The sequence below is a fragment of the Podarcis bocagei genome, assembly GCF_964188305.1.
Source record: "Podarcis bocagei genome assembly, chromosome: 16".
Classification (NCBI taxonomy): Eukaryota; Metazoa; Chordata; class Lepidosauria; order Squamata; family Lacertidae; genus Podarcis; species Podarcis bocagei.
Genome location: NC_138142.1, coordinates 31,574,776 through 31,596,828, shown reverse-complemented (window position 1 = coordinate 31,596,828; position 22,053 = coordinate 31,574,776). Strand labels below are relative to the sequence as shown.

General features: G+C 45.5%; 2 protein-coding genes across 5 annotated transcripts in view; one reads left to right on the top strand and one right to left on the bottom strand.

The window, feature by feature from the left end:
* Window positions 1-19,291, bottom strand: part of FLRT1 (fibronectin leucine rich transmembrane protein 1) — a 161,745-nt gene extending 142,454 nt beyond the window's left edge. For both annotated transcript variants that reach the window (XM_081174078.1, XM_081174079.1), the window contains exon 1: window positions 18,973-19,291. The gene's annotated coding sequence lies outside the window, so the exon portion shown is untranslated. The remainder of the gene's footprint in view (window positions 1-18,972) is intronic.
* Window positions 1-22,053, top strand: part of MACROD1 (mono-ADP ribosylhydrolase 1) — a 315,061-nt gene that overhangs the window by 187,309 nt on the left and 105,699 nt on the right. The window lies entirely within an intron of this gene.

The window sequence follows — 22,053 nt, the reverse complement described above, 5'->3', positions numbered from 1 at the left end:
TGTCCAAAAATATGTTTATAAAGGGAAAGTCTGCATTAGTGGAAACAACGTACAAGAACGTATTATATATGGGGAACTTGCTTTGCAAAAATGTGTACAGCGGGGGACGTTCGCACATTTTCATGAGAACTTTTTTGAAAAATTGCAAACTGGTGAAGAAATGTGGACAACAGAATTTAAGTGTGGAAAAATGAGAAACCGAGAGACTCAAAATTGACAGTTTCATCTATCCTTATAAATTACAGCTTATACCTGTGATCAGCAATATGGCCTGTGAAGCATCCTAGCAGTTGGGGATGGGGGCGGGGAGTGCACGACACCAAGACTTAATTTGTGGAAGTATATGTGTGGAGTGTGTAATAATCCAGGAACTGTTCTCAGAAGAACTAGGGCTCAGTCCTGGTATGTGAGAATAAATAGTTTTTTAAAAGAGTGCCCTTGATAATCTGTTCAGTACTTAGCACCCCACCCAACCACGGTCATAGTTGGGTTGTCATTCATTCATTCATTCATAGATAGATAGATAAAGATAGATAGATGGATAGATAGATAGATATAAGCATTTTATTCTGCATTTCTCCTAATGCACATTTTGCAAAAACAAAGCAAAACAAACAATGAAAACTGCCAATACACATAAAGAGAAAAACAAACATTAAAAGGAACCTAACTAATAGAAGTTCAGCACAAGTAGCTTTTGATAGTCAAAGTCAAAAGAAAAACAAGAAAAATCAGGAGTGCATAAAATGTATACAATTATTAAATTTTAAATGGGGTATTAAAACACAACATATTGTACAAGGAAAGAAAAAGAAATAGGAAGGAATAAAATGGTCTTGCTTGCTTGTAGACGCCACCCAATGAAATCATACATCAAAGGGATTTGCCACCTCTGTGACTGCAATGTCATATATTTCATAAATAACTCACAGATAGAGATGGAATCAGAAGGATCAATGTCACCCCTAGCTGCTTAAATATTACATGTCAATTTATCTGAAATAGCAATAAACATAACTTTTTAGAACCAGTTATCTAGGGTATATCATGAAGTGTCTTTCCAGCCCAAAGCAGTTACTAATCCCTAATATACATATTTTTGTATGCAATTTTGCCTAATACAGACACTCTTGCAAGCCATTTCCTCTAATATAATGTGTTTTTGTATATTATTTTCAAAACTATATACATTAGGTTGTATCTGGTTAGGTCCTACTTTGACTAGGCCCATGGAAATTATTATTTTTATTTTTGTTTATTGATTTGTTTATTAAATTTGTATACCACCCTTCATTAGAAGACCACAGGGCGGTTCGCAGTGTAAAAATACAAAATGAAAACACAAAATACTTTATAAAACTAAAATAAGCCAATAAACACCCCCCCAAACACACATATTTAAAGGCCACAGAATGTTAATCAGCCAAAGGCCGGGTTATACTGAACTGTTTCCTCCTGGTGCCTAATGATATGTAATTAAGGTGTCAGATGGGCCTCCCTTGGGAGAGCATTCCACAAATGGAGCCACTCCAGAAAAGGCCTGTTCTTGTGTTATCACTCTCCGGACTTGTCATGGAGGAGGCACATGAAGACAAGCCTCAAATGATGATGACAAGGTCCAAATCGGTTCATATGAGGTCCTTGAGGTATTGCAATCCTGAGCTGTTTAATAGAGCACAGCCATGTCCTTCAATCTCAGTGAGTCTATTCTGAATAGGACCTTTGTACACATATTTTGTACACAGCGGGTGGCGCTGTGGGTAAAACCTCAGTGCCTAGGACTTGCTGATCGTAAGGTCGGCGGTTCGAATCCCCGTGGCAGCGTGAGCTCCCGTCGTTCGGTCCCAGCTCCTGCCCACCTAGCAGTTCGAAAGCACCCCTAAGTGCAAGTAGATAAATAGGTATCGCTTTATAGCAGAAAGGTAAACGGCGTTTCCGTGTGCGGCACTGGTGCTGGCTTGCCAGTTGCAGCTTCGTCACGCTGGCCACGTGACCCAGAAGTGTCTTCGGACGGCGCCAGCTCCCCGCCTCTTGAGCAAGATGAGCGCGCAACCCTAGAGTCGGTCACGACTGGCCCGTACGGGCAGGGGTACCTTTACCTTTACCTTACACATATTTTGATAGGAGAGCCACATAGCAAAAATGGAGAAGTGTGAATTTCAAAGGATAGTTGTGCTTTGGTTCATTCGTCGTTTCAGGAAGTGCAAATCATGTATGTTCTCATTGAAATATGAAGCTAAATAAATTTCCACTCCATCCCTAGTCAAAACTGGGGGGTCATGGTTAGCCTTCATGTATGTGAATGTGAACTGAGTGAATATTTCAGGTCAGGCAGTGTGACTTTAAGGTTGCAGCACTTACAAATGAATTCCAGGGTTCTTTATCATCCCAGTATGATTTTTGCTAAGTTTCTTTTTCTCATTGTGGTGGATATTGGTTTGAAAATGTGACTGGCTAAAATTAAAATGTGAAAAGGCTAGAAATAAGGAAACAAATAAGACAAAGACTGGATTTATTGACTACTGTGACTTTTAAGTGTCTACAGTACTTTTCCTTTGCTTGCTTTCTGTTCTACTCCTGAGAGATGTGCTTCCTTTCTGTAGCTAGCATCACCAGGAAACCAGATTCCATTCTGAAAAAATCAGAAAATGGTGTGGGCAAAGCAGGGAGGGGACAGAACACCTGTGTTACTACTCATTGTTAGCGATGTCGTGGATGTGAACCAATCAGGGGGACGAGTTGCATCTCCTGCTCTGCCTACATTTCTCCTCTGGTCCAGCTCACCACTCAAATGTGTCCCACAGGAGGTTGTTCACAAATAGAATGCAACCCCCAGTCTGAAAGAGTTCCCCCATAGTTTAGACTGGTGTCCTTTTGATACTGGTAGGGTGGAAATCAGGGAGGCCAACAGTAGGGGGCACCAGAGAACACGGCTGGTAGAGCCAGAGCCCATGACAGGCAGAGCCAATTCTAGTTTTGCCCCCATCCCTGATGAGTTCCACAAGGTCAACCCTGAGACAGAGGAGGCTGGCAGGCAGCGCCACCCCACCGGACTGAAGGAGAAGCCAAGTAGGTGGGGGCTGGCTGAGGGCAGACTTAGTTTATTGGGTGTCGAGGCTCCACTTGCCCTAATGGACTCCCCCCCATTCCCCACCCTCTGCAATATCTGGAGAATTCCCTTAACTTGCTTCCCTCACCTTGACCGAAGGTACTGGGGGTTGGCAACGATCTTCAGCCCTAAGAACCATGGTGGGAAGTGGATGATTCATGGCTTATCATGGGTGTCTTTTGCTAAAGAATGTGTGTAGGCTAGACCAGGGAAAATATGGTGGGAAGGGTAGGGGGGTGAGCAGGAGCAGGTCTGATGTGAGGGAGTTGGAATCGAGAATCAGCAGCAGGCAGAAGCCTGCTTAGCGTCTGCTTTTTATTATTCCGAGTCTGAGTCCAGAGTCAGCGATTCCTTTTACAGCTGTTAAGCATGAAAAATCTACTTCTCTGGATCGTGATGAAGGGAACCGGGAGGGAGGGGGTTGGGGAGGGGGTGGGGGGAGAGAAGGAAGAGCTGATCATATTTAATGGCCCCGTTAACACAGCAACGGATGCGCAAGCCAGCGATAGCCATTAGGAATGACTCGCTGGGCTGGATCCGGGAGCAGAAGCCTTTAAAGATTTATTAGCTGGAAACAGGCAGCCATTGATGGGGTGGGTAATGTCACTGTCAGTAGGTAGGTGGGCCACACATGGCCACGAAGAGAGCTGTGTGGTTGGCCCAGGTGGCGATGTGTAGGCCCCAATCGAAAAGTCTACTTCCAATCAACACTCTGGGGGAAGCAAAGGAAGCAGGGTTCTTCTTGATTCTAGACCAGCCTTTGCCAACCTGGTTCTCTCTCAGTGGTTTGGACAACGACTTTCCCAATGGTTTGGACCACAGCACTACCTGGGGCAGGCAGGAGTTGTAGTTCAAAGCGTCAGGAGGACACCAGTTGTCTTCGCATAGTAATCACACAACAACCATAGCCAGGCGATCCTCAAGAGCAAACTTCCCATCGCACCCCTTAAAAGGAGCAGCACAACTTTCATCAAGATGTAAGAATGAGTAAGATTCAGGCTGAGCTAAATGAGAAGAAGAGGAAGAAAAAAGAACAGCAGATTGTTCACACACCTTGTCCTCTCTTTCTTGGGCAGAGTGATAGTAGCAAATGAGGAGGAGGATACACCCAGTAGGGCAGGGTCCCCTAGGATTTTGGAACAAAGATTGTGATCCCTCTGTCAAGCCAGCATTGGGGTGAGCCCAGTACTTACCTTGGACACAAGACCCTGGCTGTCCGCACACCATACATGTAAAACACATAGGAAGCACGTGACTTCCCTCCAAGAATCCTGGGAACGATAGTCTGCTAAAGGTGCTGACATCCTGTGAACTACATTTTCCAGACTGCTTTTGAGGAAAGCCACGTATAGTGGAAGCTCGGTTTTCAAACATAATCCATTCCGGAAGTCTGTTCGACTTCTGGAACGTTCAAAAGCCGAAAATCATAGGGCTGTCAGCAAAGTGAATGGTGAAAATGGAAAAATGCGCCCTGGAAGCTGTTTGACTTCTGGGGTGCTTTCAGAAATGGAAGCATTCACTTATGTGTTTTTGGTGTTCAGCTTCTGAAACGTTTGGCAGCCAAGGCATTTGAAAACTGAGGTTCCACTGTACAGTGGTGCCTCACAAGACGAAAAGAATTCGTTCCACGAGTCTTTTCGTCTTGCGATGTTTTTCGTCTTGCGAAGCACGGTCCGTCGCAACTGCGCCTCTTCAAGCGGCTTTTTTTAAAAAGCGCAAGACGTTTTCGTCTTGCGAAGCAAGCCCATAGGGAAATTTGTCTAGCGAAGCAACGCAAAACCGAAAAACCCTTTCGTCTAGCAAGTTTTTCGTCTTGCGAGGCATTCGTCTTGCGGGGCACCACTGTACTTTAAATGTATAATGCGTAGACAGCCACTGTGGAATGAAGGAGGTGCCCTCTCCCCACAATCCAAAATGCTTCGAAATAAGGAGGAACAGGGTGGGGCTGGGGCTGTGCATGCTCCCAGTGGGCTCCCCCAACCCTGGAGACCATACAGATCTCCTCTCCTCTCCTCTCCTCTCCTCTCCTCTCCTCCCCACTCCATTTGGTCCTGGTCTCTGCCACTTCAGTTTTGTCTGTTGTATGATACTGACTTGGAATCATCGAGTTGTAGAGTTGGAAGAGACTATGAGGGTCCTCTAGTCCAACCCCCATAATGCATAAATCTTTTGCCCAACATGAGACTCAAACCTGTGACCCTGAGATTAAGAGTCTCATGCTCTACCAAGTGAGGTGTCCCAGATTCTCATGCTCCAGGGCGACTCTGTCCCTTCTTCTTGGTCATTATCCTTGACCACACATAGATGGCAGAGCCCTCCCTTTCTTCCAGCCCACCCAAATAATGATCATTCCAGAGCTCAGAAGTGCAGACTCCACACACTTGCTGCTCGCTGTGACAATTTATGCAAAGTGTGCACATTATGCAAATGTTATTAGGATTATTTGATCTCGCAAATCTCGCCGTCTGATTTATTAGACACAAATTGCGTTCAGTGTCAGCAGACGTCGTTACGGTGTATCCAAGGCAGTTCTTTCCACACTGGCAAAGGGAGGGGGGAAGAAGGCAGGAAGCAGCAGTACTGAGTATCTCCGATTTGGGCATGTGTACCCAGTTGTGCTTTTAATATCACATTGTAGAACACTGGGAGAGAACAGAGCTCAGAAACAGAGGCACCTGCTTTGCATGGAGAAGGTCCCTGTTTCCATCTTCGGTTGAAATGACCATATAGCAGGTGGTGGGGAAAGACCTTCCTTTGGCCGGGACTCTTTAGAGCTGCTGCCAGTCAGAGTAGACAATACTGGGCTATATGGACAAGCCAACTCAGTCTAAGGCAGCTTCCACACCTTCTCCCAGAAGTAAATGTGTGTATAGGTATATACCCAGCACCATTGCTGTTCGTTTTCTGCATCAAGCTGTTTGCCTATGAAAGTACACATGCTACCATCTAGGTTCAAAGGGAAAGGCTCCCAGCACAGCAGTTGACAGCTGCTCGCATTGGTGCAGTTCAGTAATGGAAGACTCTGGACTTAACAGTCTGGAGGATTGCTGGATGGTAATGTGTCTTACTTCAAATGTAAGTACCGTAATCTGCCCTGCTCCATTTGGGAGCTCTCTCGCTCATTCAGCTGCCGGAGGGGGGTGGACGCTTGCCCCAAAGTCCTTCCCTCATGGCACCACTGACTGCTAGGCAGCTTTAACTAGAAGAACTGTTTTACTGGATCAGATCAAAGGTCCATCTAAACCAGCCAGACACCTCTGGGAAGCCCCATCGCAGAACCTGTAGGCAAGGTCCTTCTCTGTTGTTCCCAGCCTCTGGCATTCATTTCATCACTAGGCCTGACACTCTTTGGTTTACTTGTATTGGCCTTTGCCAACCTGGTGTGCTCATTGGGGCTGATGGGAGTTGTAGCCTGACAACAACTGGAGGGCACCAGGTTGATGAAGTCTGGTTTGTATAATTCAGAAATGTTCCTGATCTTGAAACACACACACGTACAGACATCTAAGCCACTGACCCTCAAAATCATTTCGTCATGGTACATTCCAGTAGCGCTATCCTGAGACAGAATGAAAAGGCCTCCACGTTCCCCAACACAGCCAGGATGCTCGCTGACTACATTTTGAAGTGAACTGAAGTAATGCATTAGCACAGGGAAGAGGGTCCTCAGTCTCAGGGGCCAAATGTAGCCCTGCAGGCCACTCCCCAGGCCACACCCCTTTCCGGCCCTGCCTGGCCGCCTTCTTGATATTGTCTTGCCTGGTCGAATTCTGTCCTTAAGCTCCAGTAATGATTCTTGCTTGTCTGGATGGAAGATAGGAAGGTGGGTGTGAGTGTGTAGACACTTGTCTGCTGTACAAGGGTAAAAATCCTGTTCATGGTCCTGCTTTTGACTATACCCACTTTTGCATGTGGCCCCTGGAAGGCTGCCCAAAAGGGAAGGTGGCCCTTGGGGTGGAAAAGGATCCCCACCTCTGCATTAGTATCTAACAGAGCAGAGCCCCCAAAAGACCATTAAGCCCAGAGTCTAGAGCTGCTGAGCTGCATCACTGGCCAGTTCCATTAAGTCCATTTCACGTTAAGCAAATAAGTACTTTATTATTGCCCATCGGTGAATAGAATTTATTGAGTTAGCCCACAGACCATATCAAAAGATATTTTTTGTTTTGCCTGTCCTGAACTATCCCGTCAATCAATTCCTGGGGTGATCCCTGAATTCTACTGCTACACGAGAGGCAGGAACGTAAGTCTATCCCCTCTCTTTTTCTGCTCTGGCACCTCTCATTTTTTAAAAAAGATTGGCATCCCCCCTCCAGTCTGCACTTCCTGTGTTGTTAGCATTCTGATGGACTCAAAATACACAGCTTGGCCTATTAATCATTGGAAGGCTATTGGCATAAGCTAAATGGCTGAGCCGCAGCGTTAATAAAGATGCCCGAATCCACCGACCTTGTAGGTTTTCTCGTTGGGATTGGCAAAACATTCCCACTTCTGCCTTCTCTGCTGGATGAATACCCTTGGTGGCACGCAGCAGCAGCCAGGAGTTGGCTCAGGGCAGGGGAAATCAAACTCCCAACCTGCTTATTAGCCGCTGTCACACTGCAGCAGGAGTGGGACTTGAGCAGCGCAGAGGGGTTGATGCCACCCCACCCAACCGTTACATCAGCCACCAAGTCCCGAGCGGCCTGGGCAGGGTAGGGAACGAGAAGTAAACATGCTCGTGCCACTGCCTGCGGGCACACATGGCTAACATGCTGTCTTTTTCACCTCCACCCATCAGAAAGCTTTCTTTGGCCACAGAACTCATCCCCAAGGCTAGGGATGGAACAATCTCATCCCATTTCAGTTCTCCCAGTTTCTCCTTTTTCCAATCTTAAATTAGTTCTCCACATTTCTGCAGCAATTTGTATGTTGTTTTTAAAATCCTCATGAAAGTTCATCAGCGACTGGGTGTGAATTTCTCCTCTAATAGACACATTTTTGCATGCAGTTTTGAGTAACGGAGACAATTCTGCAAGCAACACCGTCATTTTTATGCAGCCTTTCTACTAATATATGCATTTTTTGTCAGTGCTGGTTGGTCAGAGAGCTGCATTGCAAAATTCGGATAAGTGTGGGTTTCGGATAAGTGTAGGGTCATCTAGTCCAACACCCTGCAATCCAGGGCCTTGACCTCTGACAATGCCTCTTGCTTGTCTGGATGGAACACTTTCTTTCTCTCTTAAACCAAGTGACTGTCATGTCTCCGTCTCACAGCAAACTCAGGTGGTGCAATGCTTAGTGGGCTGCTTGGAAAGAAGAGGGGTTATCTGCATGCTCGGGAGAACCCGGGGTTTGCAGAAGTAAAGGTAAAGGGACCCCTGATCATTTGGTCTAGTCGTGACCAACTCTGGGGTTGCGGCGCTCATCTCGCTTTATTGGCCGAGGGAGCTGGCGTACAGCTTCTGGGTCATGTGGCCAGCATGACTAAGCCGCTTCTGGCGAACCAGAGCAGCGCACGGAAATGCCGTTTACCTCCCCACCGGAGTGGTACCTATTTATCTACTTGCACTTTGACGTGCTTTTGAACTGCTAGGTGGGCAGGAGCTGGGACCAAACAATGGGAGCTCACCCCATTGCGGGGATTCAAACCGTCGACCTTCTGATCAGCAAGTCCTAGGCTCTGTGATTTAACCCACAGCGCTATTGGGGGGGGGAATCCAATGGGCAACTTATACCCTCCCCCAAAATTAGTGTGATGTGGATTAAGTAGCCATGGAATGTTGACTACCAGTCTTTAAAAAAAAACTGGAGGGGAGCTGGTACAGGCTTCTGGAGGACTGGCATAACTGGCTGGCTGTCTAAAACCCAGGACAGGACTGATCCTGCTAGGAGATGAGCAAGCACAGCAGCATTGTATTGCAGATTCCACATGTTCCTTTTAATAGGTAGTTCAAGTGGCTAATTCAGAAGCAAAAATGAGTGCTACAAACAAACAAAAAATATTTATTGAGGCAGCAGTTTCAACATGCTTTGGGGACTCCCTAGGCACGCAGAAGTACGGACAATTGTAAATAAAAGGAAAGTGTTTTGTTTCATTTTAAAAACAACCAAACCAAAATGACTAGACAAATGGCTCTTAACAGAAATGTTGATAGAAATACTTGTCAATCTATTAATTTTGTCTGTGGTTGAGACACAAGGAAATAGACCGAGGGAGAGAAGAAATTGGCTTTATTTCGATTTGATGTTTGCATTTGTAACCTGCCTTTCTTCTATGAAGCTCTAGGAGGCATACATTGTTCTCCCCTTCCCAATCTTATCCTTCCAACAACCCTGTGAAATCGGTTAGGCCAAGAGGCAGTGATTGGCCCAGTGTACTTCATAGCTGAGCGGGGATTTGAACCCTGCTCTCCTAGGTCTTAGTCCAGCCCACCAACCACTACAATCATCACTGATTCTCTCACACTGACTTGCTCAAGGCCCAAACATCTCCTAGTGAGTATCCTAGAAAGGTGGGAGATGTACCTTTCATTTTTTCCCTTAGAGATCCCAGGTTGGGAACAGGACGCTAGGGTAAGTGGGCTTTTTCCTGGCCCCTTTATTCCTCTCCATTCCTCTTGTGTGCCAAGGCCCCGTGCCCTGTAGTTCCTCATTGATTAATAAACACACCAACACGAGTGTTTTGGATTATGGGCTAAAACAGGCCACAACTGTATTGGTTACAGATGTGAGCAGTTTGGCTTAGGCTTTGGGTGAAACCAGGCGTGGAGGCAAGAGGGAAGCCCCCAGCTGAACCATGATTTAAATTACCTGAGGCCACGCTTCCCACTGGCTTAGATTGGCCGGGCGGGGCTGACGTGGCTGAGATTGGCGCAGAGGGGGGCGTTAATCTCCCGCCCCCTAGCCGGGTCGCTAAAAGGGCCTAGATGCCTGCTGCAACACTGCCCACCCCAGAAGATGAGCGGGCTTGCTAAATCTTTCTCTGTTCAAAAGAAAATAACACACAAATGCACACACCGCCCCAAACAATACTCTTAATAACGTTGCTTTTTGTCCCAGAGGGTCAGGAGGAAAGGGCCTTTGTTCTCTGGTACTTTTCAACACATAGGACACCTTTACTAACTTTATGAAATTCACTGTCAGGAGATATACTGTGTAGTGATGATGGAGGCCACAGAAAGCTTTCAAAAGAAACTGGTCAAATTTGCAGAGGAGGAGGTCTGTCGCTGGTTGCTAAATCATGATCATGAAAAGGAAGCCCCAGCTTCAAAACACAGCTGAGTATCGGCTTCTGGGGGGCAATAGCAGAAAAGGCTCTCACCTTCCCTTTCTGTAAATAAAATATAAATAAATAAATATTTTATATTAAATAAAAAAATTAATAAAGCCAATTTCTTCTCCCCCTCTGGCTTCTATTTCCTTGTGTCTCAACCACAGGCTTAACTAAAAGATTCACATAGTATCTCCATCAATATTTCTGTAGGTCCTCAGAGCTGTTTGTCTAGTCATTTTGGCTTAGTTGTTTGGGGGTGTTTGTCTGATCACTGGTGGAAACAAAAAGAGAAACTAATCCTGGGATAGGATTTCCAGGGACCAAATGCAAACCTTTCTGTCCCTTGGGAAACCAGACATGTCACACACCCTGTTCTGGCCCTGCCATGCACCCCACCCCCCTTGAGAGGTTTTGCCTGGCTGGAATGTGTTATAGAACTCTGATCACATTTCTTGCTTACCTGGACGTAGGCTAGAGAGGTGTGTTTGTGTATGGAAACAAGCCTACTTTACAAAGGTAACATTTACATTTGTTGCTCCGCCTACTTTGCCTCTGGCCCCACCTGCAACTGGCATGAAGGTTGCACCAAAGGGAACAGGGACTTCAGGCTGAAAAAAGTTCCCCACTCCTGACACAGAATCACAGAATTGCTCCAGGGCCCTTCAAAAACTGCAGCCAGCACTGAGGTGGGTCTTTGGGCTGATCCAGTAAAACCTTTTGCTTACGTTCCAGGGCAAGCACTCATTAATATGAAACATCTTGGAAATTCAAAGCACCAGTTTGCCAACAACAACACACCCAGGCCCCCTCTTGCAGAAGGAGTGGCATGTGGGGCATTGTGGCCTCGTGGCCACAGTGCCATGGTCATCGACATACCTACATACATCGTTCCCCGAAACAGCAGCAACAAAGCAGAAGGCACTGACCCAGGAGCAGAGCTCTTCCAATATTGTTGGGAGAGGCTCCTGGCTTTCTGTGCTGGCTGCTTGGCATGCGCTGCTTTGCTGTCAAAAGCAGGGAAGGGACCCGCCTGGCACCGGCCTGACAGCTTGCCAGGCCCCCTTCACCCGCGGGTGGCAGAGTCCATCTCCCAGAGCCCAGGAAGGTGATTAGAGATGACAATGTCAGAAGCCTTGCGCTCTGCCGGGAGCCTGTGGGACGGACGCAGCAGGGAGAGCGGATCTGTAGGGCAGACATCCAACCTCCGCACGTATGTACACACACACACACATGCGTGTGCCTGACCTCTCCGTGGCCTTGCTGTTCAGCGACCCGACGCACAGGCAGCTCAGACAAACAGTAAGCAGCGAGGCAGCACCGGGTCTTGCATTTGGGTGGGCTGCTTAATATCCCAAAAGTGGGACATGAAAAAAAAGACTGGACCTTCTTAGGAGTTCCATGCAGAGTGGCAATCTCTGCCATCTCCAGGTAGAGCTGGAAAAGACACCCTGACCGAAAAGAAGAGCCGCTGCCTGACAGTGTAGACAATACTGCACTAGACAGACCAGTATAAGGAAGTTTTCTATGTTCCTATGACTCCACACCTTCAAGGGGTGGCTAGCCTACTTAGGTTTTCTGTAGAACGGCCTCAGTGGCAGTGCTCAGTGGCAGGGAGAGAGAAAGGAAAGGAAAGGAAAGGGGGTGGTTCTTTCCACTTTTAGTTCTGGACTAATCCATCACTGGCTTCAGCCCCTACCCGAAGTTGTCCTCTGTCTAATTCCCATTTAAAGCCATAGAAGCTACCAACCCTCATCACATCTTGTGGCAGTGATTTCCATCATTCAGTTATGCATTTGTGCAAAGAAAAACTTTCCCTTTGCCAATTCTAGATCCAGTGCTGATTGGATAACCCAGATTCTAGTGTTAAAGAAGAATGAGAAAATGATATATATTTTTCTTACTTTATGGGGGCAGGGGGCAGTAGCTCCTGATTATTAACTTGTCACTGTATCATGTCCTACATTTTAATATCTAAAAAAGGAAAAAGGAGTATCTACAGAGAGAGTTTGCTAATTATTACATTTAAAATAATCAATTAATCAAAAAGTTGGTTAAAAAGCAGACAATTAATCAGCTACCTATTCTTCCATAGGTGCTCAGCAGTCCTAAATAAAGAACCATCATCTTAAATGCTAAGATAGTGATAGGATGAACAATACCACAGTGTGTGTCTCCATGTCATTTCTAGGGCCAACTGTGCTTCCAGTCCTGCAGACCATGCCCACCACCATGAGGGCTAGAAACCTGATTTTAAATAAAACACAAAAAACCATGCAGCCTGCTGGCCTGCAGTGCATTATCAGGGCCACTTCCCTTAGATTCACATCTCTGCCACCTCCCTTGCTACACTGGACGAATAATAATCATTGTATTGTCTTGATTTTTCACTTTCACGGCTGCAGCATGCCTAACAACCACACTTAGAGCTTCCACGTCCAAGCCCCACCTGGCTGGCGAATTAAGCAGCTGATTGTCTCAGAGTCTCAACAGCTCCACCCATCCTGCCCAGCCCTGTTTGCCACCCTCAGCCAACTGAGCAGCTTCAGACATCCCCATCATGGACGACCTTCTCCTGTGTCTCCAGCTGATTGGTGCACTGGCATCAGCCTCCAGGCACCCTGCCTCAAGTCTCCCGCCCTCCAGTAGCGCTTCAGAAAGTCTCCTTCCATCGGCTGCTGTACCAAGCCCTGCAAAGGCAAGGACCACCCCTGGCTCAGGATGGAGAAAGGTAGCACTGGAACTAGATGCAGGCGGGATCAGCTGGTTGGCAGTTACAGTGAGCCTCTTCGAAAGACACGCTGTCAGTGCCAATCAGGGCGTCTTCTTCGGTAGCAATTCTGTCTCTGCCATCTCACCCAAATATGCTCACAGACATCTCAGATGTGCTTTGGCGGACTCAAACCCAGCCTGTAGTCTTTTATTCTACACACACGTTCATAAATAGGGACGCCAAAGGTGCACAGTTTAGCTATTTGGTTCCAGTCTCGGGGTTCCTCCTCTAACAGGGTGTCGCCCATCACCGCCTTTGCAAACTGTGATGGGAAAAGGCCATGTTGCTCGTTTTCCCTGTTTCTGTCGCATAGTCAAATAGGCACAACAACCCCATTTCCGGAGACTGAAGGAACAGTGCTGGGAGGAAACGGCACAGGTGGTTGATACCTGCTCTCAAATCATAGCATAGTACCTGGTAGGCTTCCCAAGTAGGGATGTGTAAACCTGCCAGTTTTGGTTTTTCCACGTTTCTCATTTTTAAGTCAGGTATCCACATTCCTGTATCAACTTGCAAATTCTCTTATTTTTAAAGTCGCTGATGAAAATTCACCAGCATTTTGCTGCAAAATTCACTCAGAGTACATATTTTTGTAAGCAATTTCCCCTAGTATAATGCATTTTTGTATGTTATTTTTACTAACCTAGGCGTTTCATGCATATTTTGCCCTAATGTGTGCATTTTTTAACCCACTATTTTGTTGGAAAACTGCATTCCGAAATTAAGAGACGTGCGAATTTTAACGGCTGCGTTTTTGGGTTTGCATGGTTTCAGCAAGAATGAATTGGGTAGATTTCCCTTTAAATGCAAACTGAACCAAATTCTCCCCCCCCCCCAATGCCCCTAATTGATGCCCATTCTCATGCCACAGCAAAAGTAACGATAAGATCCCTGTGCAACCAGGAAGATGGCTACCTTGCCCTACCAATGCAGAAAGTAAGGAGAGATATGTTTGGACCCATTTCGATGCTGTCCATCTTTCTTTATGAACAACACAGTAATTGTACAGGCATAACTTGGTCAGCTCAGACCACCTCAATAAACTGAGTCACCCCCCCCCGCAGTGTATATAAAATATATGTTTACACTATGCTATACAATAAAACCTCGGTTGTCAAATGTAATCCATTCTGGTAGTCCATTCGGCTTCTGAAATGTTCGACAACCAAGGTGCGGCTTCCAATTGGTTGCAGGAGCTTCCTGCACTCAAGCAAAAGCCGTGCCGGATGTTCAGCTTCCAAAAAACCAGAGCATTTACTTCCGGGTTTTCAGCATTCGGGAGCCGAAACGTTCCAAAATGGAGGCATTCAGGAGCCGAGATTTGACTGTAGTCCATTAAGCCAGGCCTCCTGACTCCAGGGGTGTGAGGGGGAAATCCCACTTCCATCCCTAGCCAGCTCCACTCCCATGGCCAGAAGAGGGGCAGTGGGGAGCTTCCTTCTCCTGGAAGTGGCCGGGCTGCCCGCAGCTGCACCCTCATCCTTGTAAGGAGCAATATTTGCCAAGTGCAATAAAATGAGGTATGCCTATACTCGCAAGTGAAACATTTGCCATTGAAATACTTCATACACCCACCACCTCCTGTGTTTTCTGGGGATACAGATCAATGGCTTTATTCCCACCCGCCCGAAATCCACACAAAAATGCTTCCCAGTCCTTATTTACTTATCACAGGTGCTAATTTGTTATATCATTACCACCTGTTGTAGACAACTTGATGGATGGTTTCCACCTTTCTGGCCTAAGTTTTATTTGTTAGAAATGAAGCCCCGGGTTCAAAATCATATCTGTCTATAAAGTTATGCCTCTCCGTATCCAGAATGTCTGTGGGTCTGACTGTCATTCCTTAGAAGGAGGCAATGATAATCTGTGCATGTTTAAAACATTCTGTGAATATTCAAAATTTGATAAAACATTAATTGGTAGTCAAAATCAGTTAAAGCTTTAGTCTTATTGCCATCTGACTGTCTTGGGAGACCTTCATAGAGTCATTGATAAAGGGCCAATTTTAATTGGTTGGCTAGTGTTTCTGCAACAATTTTGGTAATTGTTGTAGAGAGCAAAAGAAAAAGGAACATTGCAGATGGCCTTCTACATATGAGTGCCTGCTTTTGTTTATATCCTCTTGGACACCATCAAACCGCCGCCCTCCAAGGCACTCAAGGTTTAGCAGATTCAGTAACATACTTAAATCTAACTGATTAATTAAGTTAGAAAATAAATAGATGATAAATCGGCTCTTTAGGATGTAACCCTATACCCACTTACCTGGGAGCAAGCCCACCTGAACTCAGTGGACTTACTTCCAAGCAGGCATGTATAGGATTGCACTGTTAATCAATTAATAGAACACAAACCTCTTTAATCAATCAACAGCCCTAATTGCTACCTGGTGTTGCAGAATTGAGTCCCAAGCTCTGGGGGCTGCATCTGAGCAACCATCTGCTCAAACCAGCACCCCCCTCCCGGCTTTTACACAACACACCTTCATATCCTTATGTGATTGCACTTTTCTCCCTGTTTCTTGGAAGTTCCCTCGAGGTGTGCTGCTTGATGATGACAGATGATGAAACACCCCAGAGCAGAATAAGACGCCCCCCCACCTCCGCAAACACACACACACACACGCATGGGGATTTCTTCACCTCTGATTTTTTACTCTGTGGTTGCTGTGTTTATTTCTGAACACTTGCAAGACTACTTCTAGGCACTGGGGGCTAAAGAGCTGATTTGCCAAGAACTGTGAAAATTAATGCTGTGTGAATAAAAATTATTATCAAAAGAAAGAAAGAAAGAAAGAAAATTAAATCTCTGTGTGTTTGTGTGGTTGTAACGTCAGCTACAACCCCTTGTTAAATGCTTCAGAATGAGCATTTGGGGGGACTGTTTGCACAAGTGATCAACCCAAGTGATGCACACATAGGTTCCATCCCACACCCAGTCTGGGAGAAAACTTACAAGAAGCTCAGAGGCTTTTTCTGGGCCTGACATCTCTTCCATTAGATGATCAGGACCATGTTTGCAGGGACATGGCTCTTGCTATATTAAAATAAAAAGAACACTCTCCCTTCTTGGAGATAAATAGATAGACTATAGCTTTGTAAAATGGTTACCCTCTTTGGGGGAAATGTCCCCGGTTTGGAATTGTACGCACACACACCACACACCAGGGTAATAAGTAAATGGCACACCTATGGAGAATAGCCATTAAAGGTTAAAGTTCTGCAAACTTTGACATTCTCCTATGCAAGCCCTCTTTTGAGGGCACGTTTAGTAGCACGTTTGCATGAGCCATCCACCTCCAAGAGGTCCACACAGGGTGACTTCCTGGTCAATCACATGCTTGTTTCTCACTTGTTTCTCTTCTCCACGTTTAAACCCTCTGCAAGGCCAGGGGACCTTCCCCGGAACATCACACACTGTAGGGCATGAAACAGCCACTACTACTACTAGTACTCTAGCATTCAACTAAAGATTGCAGTGTTAGTTCTAGCACGTACACACACATGTGGAACCCCCCCCCAAAAAACCCCACACCCTTTCTCCTCCCATTCCCAGATAAGCAAAACATGTAGTAGAGATTAGATACTGTCCAACTAAAAACACAAAGGCAAACTTTAAGGGGTGGGTGGGTGTGAAACAGATACAGAATAAAAGATTGAAAAATGGGGTCATAAGTAAAGCTACAAGCCTAACTTTGAAAAGTGCATAAGACTCTTAAAAGCTGCATAGGCTGAGGAATAAACAAACCCAAACATTAATGCACTTAGTAAAATCAAACTGAAAAGCAGCCACAAAATCTATGAAAGCAAATTGACCGGGGGGGGGGGGGACAAACGTCTGCTCCTTTTCCTCTCTCCAATTGTCATCCACTAGAAGAGCCCAGGTTCAAGGGAGCACAGAGAGGGGGAGGGGGAGCCTGTGCTAAGCTTAATTAAGATATTGGGAAAAACTTAATCCCGAATAAGCCCAAAGTTTGGAAGTTTACGATCTTATATCCTTTAGGGAAGCACTCAAACATACTGTAATAAGTGGTGCCTTGGGTCTGGGCATGATGCAACTTTCCCCACCAAGCCGTCTTAGTCTAGGACAGAGGCTGCTCTTAGCTCTTCTGATATATCGTGCTTTGTTTACTTAAAATCAATGCTCTGCCTCATGGAAAAAGAAGGGGTGGGGGAGAAAGATGGGATGGCTTGACAATATGAGATTAAAAGCTTTACTAATATAATAATCTCCCTTTTGCCCTTCTCTATCACCTGCCACCTAAGCTCCTTGCAAACATCCATTAATTAAAGCCTCCCAACTTTCACATTCACTGTGTCGCCATTTTTAAAAATGAAATAAATCTCAAAATCTTTGAAAGTTGCAAGGGGAGGAGGGGGAAAACATGTAGGTTACCCCCCTTTCTAACTAGTAGACTCCGAAAATAGATCTACACCTCGGTATAAACTGTAGATCATAATGCCAACTCAGAGCTGGGAAAATGAAGAGTTTGCAAATCAAATCCACATATTCGTTTTCTTCGGGTGGGTGGGGGAATGCACTCTATTTGGGCTGCACAAATCATCAGTAAATCAGAAAACAAATCTTGCTGAAGGCTTGTTTTAAAACCTCGGAGAAGAAGAGAGCAGAAGAGAGCACTCTGTTGTCAACAGCTGGGACCCAGACCCAGAATGTCGGTTTCCATTTGCTTTGCTACAATTTGGATTTCAGCGCAATTTAAATAAAAAACCACAAATTACTATCATTTTAAAATTTGGCTTTTATATGTGACATTTGCCAGCCTACTGAGACAGCTGGTTTCCTTTCGATGCCAGTTTTGTGGGGTGGGGAGAAAGGGAGATGATAGACATGTCATATATATGGTAAGATGTATCTATATTGCCAAACTGTTCTGCTGCGCCACTCTCCAGAGCTGCCAGTCAGCCCTCTTTGCCACTCCTGGTGAGAAATCAAATATTTTGCCATTTTGGGGGAAAGATGGCAAAGTGTTAGGAGTGCCGTTCCCATGCCTTGTCCGTGGAAAATACCTTCGAATGTCTCTATTTGTATACTGGGATGTGCGGCTCGGCTACGCATGAGAAACCCACTAGACAAAAACACAACCCAAAACACGCGTGCAAAAGATGAACACAGAATAAGAAAAATATATTTCCCATGGCTAATCAACAACCCCCTGCTTCCATTCAGGTGTTGTTAACACAGCCTCAAAAGCATCAACATTCCACACTTGCAAATGACCGTCAGTGCTTCGCACTGTGTTTCTGAACTGTAATTTCCCCCTCCCCATATCAAATGTCCAAATCACAAACATCAGAAAAACAGCAGCAGCAGCAAACACTTTAAAAGTGCCACTGGGCATCATCGCCATCATTTATGTTTCATTGTTTAAAAAAGAAAAGGGGATAGAGAAGAAAGATTATCCTCTTCATCTCCCTTAGAAATTCTGATGGCTTTTTTTTTTTAATCCACTACATATTTGCCAAACCCACCAGCAATTTCATCAAAAATAAACAGAAAGAAAGTAGCAAAATGCCTAATGGAAAGACAGGATCAAAACCTGCCACAAATATCCCGGTGAATTACCCTTTCTCTTTTCCTATGTTTGAACCGCTGTGTTCTTTGGGCATTTGTTTGTTTCGGGTTCCTTAATAAATCTACAGACACACAGTCCAAATCAGGCACTTGAAACCCCCAGCTCCATCTCATCAGCTCTCCTTGGCTGATCAGTTCTGCCGGGCAAATCCTTGCCTCTTTTGGTAGCCAGGTATCCTTGAGTCTTCAGAATGCAACATTTGTAGATATAGAAATAGAAGGGATAAAACGACATTGCCTTACCTGATCGGAGGAGGAGGGTTTGTGCTGTATGGTTGGGGATGGGCAGAGAAGCCCTCTCTCTCCCCTTTGCAAAGTTTATCACGACAGCCAGCCGCTTATTCCAGTAGCAGGAGCAAAATAACCGATGGAGAAGAGAATAGGAGATGGCATGGTGGGGGTGCAGAACAGGGGATACAGCATTGAGAGGTGGTGGGGATGTGAGAGAGAGAGAGAGAGAGAGAGAGAGAGGGATAGAAATGAAAGGGATTAGGCCAGGGGTATTGTTCCTGTAAGGAGCAGAAGGCAGTGAGATGTCGAGATCCCTGTGTGTGTGTCTGTGTGTGTGTGTGCCTGTGTGCCACACGCTCCGGAAAGGGAGGATGCTGTGACACACACACGCCAGATGAGATCAAGAGCGCTGTTGGTTTGTACTAAGCGTTACCGCTGCTGCTGCTGCTGCCGCCGCTGGTAATTTGGTCCAGGCTGAGGAATAGGGAGCCGTGATGCCTTTAGCATCCTTGCAAGTTTTCTTTGATCTGCATCCTCCAATCTGGACTATGCTGCACACACATAACATTGCAAGCAGCTGCAAATGACAACTGGGTGGCTGAAATGTCAGGGGTGTGGTGGCGGGGAAAGGCTTCTCAAGCAGGAGAAGCTGCAGCTTATAGAGACAGAGAGTAGGGTTTGAATGATGGGGCCAGGTCTGAAAGGGGCCTAAGTGCTCTCCCCGCCCCCTTCCTCTCTCTCTCCGTCTCTGCTGCAAAACTTGACCTTTGCCTCCACTGGGCCAGACCCACTTATGGTGTAAACATGGAAGTACCTGATTTAAACTGGTCGGGGAAGAGAGGAAAATTCTCCAATGATGTAGATGACATAAGAATAAATAAGAGATGGTGCGATTTTAAAGTCTCGTGGCATTAAATAAATTGAGCCACACCTTCATTGGGTGCAGAGCCTGGAAAGTTCATTAAAAAAAGGAACTAGTTCAAGTTTAAGATGTCCAAAAAGGAACAAATTCCAATTTACCTTTGTCCCTATTCAAAAAGAACTTGTTTGGTTCATGTTCAGTTCACAGTTCAATTCCAGTTCATCCACAGGATGCTTGGCTATCGCCCCCCCCGCCCCAATAATTCAGAATGTTGCAAGCTGCTATGCTGAAATGTAAAATATACTTAAGAAAACTAAAACAACAACAACTATGGAAAAATCAAAACATGCAGATGGTGGAATATGATTTTTAAAATTTATTTCCCCAGCAATTATGATCTTTAAGCTCGAAGAGTCTAATGAATACAAACCACAGGTATGAGAATGAAAATCGTTCCAAGTTCTACCCAAAAATGAAATTACACCTTTCCATCTGCAGGTGAGGCAGTGGGTGTGCTGGACTATTGTCTTGCCACAGTAATGAACTGGATGAGAGCCAACAAACTGAAGCTCAATCCAAATAAGACTGAGGCACTGTTAGTGGGTGGTCCCCTAGACTGGATGGATGGGAGGATGCCTGCTTTTGATGGGGTTACACTCTCTCTAAAGGAGCAAGTATGTAGCTCACAGATACTTCTGGATCCTTTGCTGTCGCTTGAGGCTCAAGTGGCCTCAGTGGCATGGAGTGCCTTCCATCAGCTTTGGTTGGTGCTCCAGCTGCACTCCTATCTGGACAGGGATAGCCTAACTTGCCCCTAACTAGCCCCTGCCAGTATGGCTAATGGTCATTTATGCTCTGGTAATCTCTAGGCTAGCTTAATGCAGCTCATTACACGTAGGGCTGCCTCTGAATACAGTTTGGAAACTTCAACTGGTGCAGAATTCAGTGGCCAGGTTGCTCACTGGAGCAAGATGGTTTGAGCATATTACACTGATCCTGGCCTGTCTGCAATGACTGCCAGTTAGTTTCCAGGCTCAATACAAAGTGCTGGTTTTGACCTATAAAGACTTAAATGGCTCAGGACCGCAGTACCTCAAGGACTGTCTTTCCCCATTTGAAGCAACCTGGACCCTGCAATCATCATCTGAGACCCTTCTTCATGTGCCTCTTCTATGAGAAGTCCGGAGGGTGGCAACATGAGAACGGGCCTTTTCTGTAGTGGCTCCTAGTTTGTAGAATGCTCTCCCCTGGGAAGTTCGCTTGGTGCCTTCATTACATATCTTTAGGCACTAGGCAAAAACATTTTTCTATAACCAGGTCTTTGTCTGATTAACATTCTATGGCCTTTTAAATGTATTTGTGGGAGGGAGTGTTATTGGTTTGTTTTTGTTTTATTGTTTATTTTTTGTTCTCAGTTTGTATTTTTATGCTTGTGTATTTTTATGCTTGTATTTTATGCTGTGGTCTGTGATCTTCGGAGGAAGGGTGGTATACAATTTTAATTAAAAATAAAAACAAATAATTAAATCACATTTGGTTCACCTGACAATTATGGGAACTACTTTCAGGTGTTGTTCAGAGATTATTGAACTAATTCAGTGAATTAGTTAAATTGAATCAGTTCATACAAAGCACCGGTTAGGTATATAATTTAGTCCCGTTACTGTACAGTGTGATGTGAGCATATCTCCATATTAGATTGTCTGGGAGGGTACAGAACGGGGGCGGGGGACCTGTAGCTTCTCCCGACTCCATCTCCAATCAGCCCCTGCCAGTATGGCTAATGGTCAGGGATGATGGGAGTTGCAGTCCAGCAATATCTGAAGGGCCACAGTTTTTCCCATGCCTGATATAAAAAGAAATCTGTCTAAAGTTATTGAGAACAAATCCCTGGTTGTACACTTGTTAGCATATTGTAGCACCAAACGCTTTTCAAAGGAATATTTCTTAAAATAGGATACCCCCTCCAATTATTCCCATTTTAGAGAAGGAGCAACTGGGGCCAAGATCTAGGAGGTTTGAAGCCAGAGTTCAGAGGTGATCAACTGATGTTCTCACCATTGAACCACACACACATAAAGAGGGCCCGTGACTCAAGTGGCGAAACAATATGCTCTCTGTGCATCTCCAACTAAAAAGGTGTCAAGGAGCGGAACTGGGAAAGACCTCATTCTGCCAAATACTTTGAAGAGAGGTTGTCATCAACGCCAAAGCATGTGGCAGCAGATACA